This window comes from Elephantulus edwardii, unplaced genomic scaffold (assembly GCF_000299155.1).
Source record: "Elephantulus edwardii isolate Elephantulus edwardi_28Jun2011 unplaced genomic scaffold, EleEdw1.0 scaffold00137, whole genome shotgun sequence".
Lineage (NCBI taxonomy): Eukaryota > Metazoa > Chordata > Mammalia > Macroscelidea > Macroscelididae > Elephantulus > Elephantulus edwardii.
The window spans coordinates 3,062,995-3,068,983 of record NW_006399887.1 but is presented as its reverse complement, the minus strand read 5'-3'; the positions used below and the strand labels follow the sequence as shown (position 1 = coordinate 3,068,983).

At 40.6% G+C, this 5,989-nt stretch overlaps 1 pseudogene; it reads left to right on the top strand.

Annotated features, from left to right (window-relative positions):
* The window catches only part of LOC102859070, a 9,589-nt pseudogene extending 6,159 nt beyond the window's left edge, over positions 1-3,430 (top strand).
* Positions 3,431-5,989: the final 2,559 nt, after the last annotated feature.

Below are 5,989 nucleotides of genomic sequence, written 5' to 3'. Positions count from 1 at the left end.
CACCTTTCTTTGGAATGGGAACAAATATAGATCTCTTCCAGTCAGTTGGCCAAGTGGTTGTTCTCCAGATTTCTTGGCACAACTTGGTGAGCTACTTTCCTCTATTGTTCAGTTTTTAGAAAGAAACATATTATGTTGGCTGTATCAGGACTATTTGAATTGTCATATACAGCAGCTCAGATAGGTTAAAATTGAGAAAGATTTTACTATGCAGACCCAGAGTTCTCGCAAGAAGCCGAATGGTAGAAACACAAATGTGCCTTAGTATAAAATTAACTTGTAGGAACTGAAGTGATAATATAAGAAGCCTAGCAAAGTTCTTTTTCCTGTAATCTTTGCTTCTCTGTACACACTGACTTTAGTTTTATCTCTAGTTACAGAAGCTCTCTATTTAAGTTTCAAAACCACTGCTTTCGGGCCAATTGCAACTCATGGAAAATAACTTCTAAATACTGTTAACAGTAGCCCTGGTAGCACATTGACATTAAGTTGTGGGATGCTAACTGAAAAGGGAGTGCTTTGAATCTATAAGCTTCTCTGCTGGAGAAAGAGGAAGCTGTTTGCTTCTGTAAACAGTCTAGTCTTATGGGGCAGTTCTACTCTGTCCTAACAGGGTTCTGAGTCAAAATCAACTCCATGGCAGTAAGTTTTGGGTTTAGTTGCTCCTACATCTCCTTGAGGGAGCTCTGGTAACCTAAAGGTAAAGATGTCACCCGAAAGGCAACCAGTTCGAATCCACCAGCTGCTCTGTGAGAGAAATATAGACAATCTCCTCCCATACAATATACTGCCTCTGAAAACCCACTAGAGGGTCAGCTACGAGTTGGTTCCGACTCAATGGTACACAACCACAAGACATTTCCTTGAATTTCGTCGAGCTCTGGTGGCATCATCTGTCATGAGCTAAGCTTCTAAATCAAAGGACAAATATCTCTAGTGGTTTGGAATCCACCAGCAGATGTGAGGGAGAAAGAGGAGCAATCTCTTCCTAAAATTTACAGCCTCGAAAACATGATGAAAGACCAGCTATGAGTCAGTTCTGACTCAATGACCATGAGTTCTTTGGAGATAATTTCAATTAGCACACCCAGGTAGCCTACTTCCATATTCTCAGGAAAGAATATTGGTTAACTCAGCTTGAGATAAGATAGCCAGATAATTGTGATCTTTTTTAAAATATTCCATGTAAACCCAGCAACTTCTGCTTAACCACGGGTTAGAGAGGAAAGGGAGATCCAAAAGAAGCAGACAATTCTAAGAAAAGCAGTGTCATGAATTATAAAATGTCTTAGATTTTATTCTATTTGCAAACTAAAAAGTTAATCTTCTACAATTTCACCAATCCTGACAGAAGGCAAAAGACTCTGGTTAGAGACAAAGGACAATATAATAGTAGAGTGGCCTGAGTATCTCCCCAGAGGGGATGTAAGGAAAGGAGGTTACATTACAAGGGAGGACTTCTGAGCTTGTTGTTGAGTCGAGCACCATAGTGACTCTATGAACAAAAGACCTAATGACTTTCCAAAAGTATTGTCGTTTCTCCAAGTTCACATAGTTTCCAGAGGCATGTTGTTTAGGAAGTGGATGCCCCTCCTGCTTCCAAACCTGCTTTACATCTGGGAGTGCCACCAAACACTGTCCATGTTGGGTAACCATTCTGGTATTTGATACACCAATGGCACAAGGTTCAGCATCACCGCAAACCAGGTTACTTCATACAAAACATTGACAAAGAGTGATGCACAAAGTGGAAGAGTGTTCCACCAGATATAACAGCACTAGTTTCACTTAGCAGTGGTTTGTGTCGTCAAGTCGAATACAACTCAGAGTAAGCTTTACACAAAAACCCCTGAACTCTATCTGTACATTTATAGAGTTTAGAGAGTCTATAGAGCTTCTTGTTATTGTTATGTGCCATGGAGTCCCGAAATCTTATATTATGGCAGTAAAAGGCCTAACCTTTGACCTGAAAGGAGATCTTAAGATACTGAGCAATCCATTCTTGTGCAACTTATAACCTCTGATAAGACAGTAGAGGATCAGCTATAAGTCAGTCCAACCCTGAGGCACATAATAACAACTCTTTAGAGGGAGGCATCATCTCTAGCTTTCAAGAATATTTGTTATACAGCCTTAAAAAGATAGTTCGGACCAGAAACAATGCATATGAATTTTATAAACTTTCTATGTGAACCAGAATTTTTTTTAAAGATACAATTAAAAAAAATAGTTCAGAACTAAGAGAAGCCTGTCTTTCTCATAAAGAGACACAGAAATGAAAGAGCCTAAGGAAAATTGTCTCCCCCCAACCAACAATTAAGAATAAGAGGAAAACATGATCAGAAGATGTAGTTGTTATTTTGTTACTATGTGTCTTTGAGCTGGAACCACCTGATAGCTGACCCTCCAAACAGGAAGTTTTAAATCACACAGGAAGAGATTGTTCATCTGGTCTGAACTATCTTAAAGTGGCAAAGCACTGGTCTGTCCATTTGCTAGACAGAGGTAACTTGTGGTTGCTGTGATGCAGAGCTCTGCGACCCTGATGTGGACAGTGTTTGATGGAGCTCCTTGATTAAAACAAGCTTTGAAGTAGGAGTGGCATCCACTTCCAAAATACCTTGCCTCCAAAAACCCTATGAACCTGGAGAAATGATGAAAGTTATACAAGTGTTCAGGTCTTTCATTCCTAGGGCCACTAGGAGTCGTTTACGACTCAGTGGCACTTAACAACAACAAGAACAACAACAGTATCTTTCACCAGTGTGTGCGACTCAGCAAGTTTGACTCTGAACACAGTTACATCCCAGCAGATGGAGTATTTGAGCTCAGGAGATACCGCACCACCAAGGACATCATCCTTCCTTTCCAGGTGATCCTACTGGTGTCGGAAGTGGAGCAAACCAAGCCAGAGGTCAAGGTGGTCACCAAGTCCAGCTTCAAGCCTTCATTATTTGCCAAAAAAAAATTAAGATGAGGATTCCAGTCTCATTGAACACAAATGGGGTGCAGGTGATCTACAGAAAGGGCAAGTCCAAGTCCAAGACCAGCGAGAACAGCAGAGTATGGAAAATGGTGGGCATGAAGATGGAATCACAGATCAACACTGAAATTGAGCTTCTATCTACTAATAACAAGAAGATATGGGCACAACCTCCCATTTCCATGAACTTTAAGGAATCCTTCTGGCCTCAAGGTGTGCTACTTGAAGGAGTTTGAAGGAAAGCTGAACTACAGCAACCATGATGTCATCAAATGAGTGGTTTACATAGGCCACAGTGGCATTTATGAGACTGCTTTTAGCTGTTCAGTGGCATCTAGCCTGCCTCCCCACCCACCCTCTTCCATAGGCCCAGGCCCCCAGCTACAGCTTATCAATGACTTCTCTCCTACTTTGCAGCCTTCCATTTGCACCAGCGCCCGTGTCTAGGTCTGGACCAACCCCACTGTGAGTGAAACTGGTGGGGCAGCCACTGGGATCCCTAGGTGGGGTGCTTTCTTGGGCTCCTGTTCCTCTAGCCATTTTCCGTGGCCCATTGCCAGGCTCTGTTGTGCATTCTATGACCAAAGCCAGTGAGCCCCATCTCCTCCTGACCCCTGTGGCCACATCTCTCTGAAGTGAAAGGGTTGCCTGCCCCTCACCTCAGAGCTCCCCCAAAAGCCAGTAAAGGAACCCCAATCCTCAGTCCTGCTTTATGTTGGGATAGTGTGAGCAACATTTTGTACAAGTATGACTTTGCCCAATTACAAACCAAATAAACTCTGTAGAGTAGGGGTAAATAAAATAAATAAAATGAGGGAGATTAAAGCATGAGAAATGAAGTTGCTGGCATACACCCTTTCACAAATATAACTATTATATATTGTAAGGAGATAGTTTTTTCTGTGTGAATGTTAATGACTAGAAAATCCAGAGGATGGCCTGTGGCGTTTACTTTTCAATATGGTTTTCCTAGCCATTACTTGACTTAATTATGTATATGGGAAGTGTGAGGATTGCTCAGGACAGAACAGGGTTCAGATCTTTTGTTCATAGGGTCTCTATGAGTTGTGCTCTACTCAACAGCACTTGACAACAACGACAAAGTAGATGGGCAGGACTGTGTGAATGGGGTGTGTTAGCCTATCCACAAGGGGACTGGCCAATCCCGACAATCTAGTCTTGCCATTGAATTGAGCAAGCCAGCAGTGAGAAGCAGACAACTTTTCTGGTACCACTGAACAAGAAGAAAAAGAATGTAGGATGCCCTTCTTGCTCCAGCTACGCCTACAGCACCAAGACCTATGGCCAAAATGGAGACCTGAGATGAGAAGGTGAGATGGGACCTTGGACAAAGGAGGAAGAGGCAATATTGGCAGGACTGAGAACTTTGTTTGAAATCTCGGGGGGGGGGGGGGAGCCAATATAGGCAGAATGGAGAATTTGGGGATACTGGCCTAAAGCTGTAGGTGTGAGGTGCCTGCCTGCATATTTCGGGGACTGTGTTGACTGTATTCTGTTATTAATCTAGATTATAACTTTTTTTTCTTCCCCAGTATGGTTCTGTGTGGTCTGAAAGTTATTGCATTGGCTTTTGGATTCAGCAAAGCAGTAATATTGGTGTTGAGATGAGCAGAAAAGTCAATAAAAATATGGTTAAAAAAACAGGAATGGTGATATTGATTTCTGATAAAATAAACTTCAAATTAAAAAATCAGCCTAAGAAACAAAGAAGCACATTATACAATGATCAAAGGGTCAACTGAACAAGAAAACTTAACCACAGTGAATTATATATTAATTTTTAATGTTTTATAAAAGAAACATTCTTTGTAGGTAAAAATCTTAAAAAAATTAGTCCTTATGACAGTATTTGTGAGTCCTATTTTAGTATAAAACATTATAAAATAATCGATTATTACGATTGAGAAGAAAAACAGCCATATGGTAGGATTATAGATGGTTCACTAAATGTGACAGACTTATTCATTGCCATATACTTGTTGAAAACCCAAAACGTTTAAGGTGATTAACATAGATAATGCCAACCCTTGTTCCTATGCCTTCTTAGAACTGTAATAGGATCTTGTTCACCTCTGCTTCCAGTTTCCACTCATTGTCTATGGTTTATTTTTTTATTATTAATTTCAATAAAAATTTACAGAGACTTTGGATTTCCATTCATTCATTGTTGCATGTCTATGGTTTATTAATGTTAATTGGCTTAACATTATTTTGTTGTTATTATGTGCCATCAAGTCACCTGTGACTCATAGTGAGTCTATGTAGAATATCTCTGAATCCTGCCCTAATCATAGCCAGTCTCCCTGAGCCAGTCTATAAGCATATTATGCCATCCAAGAATTTGGGATTTGGGACATTCAGAGACTGAATGATTAGGTGTCAGTAGGCACATGAACTGAAATGTCAGCAGTTGTTACATCAACCTAAAGTCATTCTTGTGATAAAAAAGAGACAAGAAACTAAAATAAGCAGAGGTTTCCAGGGAGAACAAGGATAATGGAACAAATGTCAAACATGCAAGAAGCAGAGAGGAAGGTGATCTGAACACCTTGTGTTTGATAGAGCACAAATCTGGTCCCATCATTCAACATTTTCCCTTGCCTTCTCCTCTCAGAGTAAAATTCAAAGGCTCTACACATCTCTATAGAATCTTTTATTAATTTCTCCAACCCTCACCTTCTACTATTTCCCCTCTCACTCACTTTAGTTTAGCTACATAGTTCTTGTTCCTCCTTGAAGCCAGATGCATTATCACCTCAGGGCCTCTGTACAGTGAAAGCTGTGAAAGTGGAACCTGTGTAAGGTAGAAACCTTGCAGAAAAGGGAAACAAAAATGCTCACTCCTACAAGGAATCGTAGAAACATGGTAAGCCCGTACCCTGTCAAAGGAAGTTATACACATCTATATAACTTTTTTCAGTAGAAAATATCTTCATTTTCCTTTCCTGAAAGTTTTCCACCTTGCAAGACCTGGAAAAACAAGGT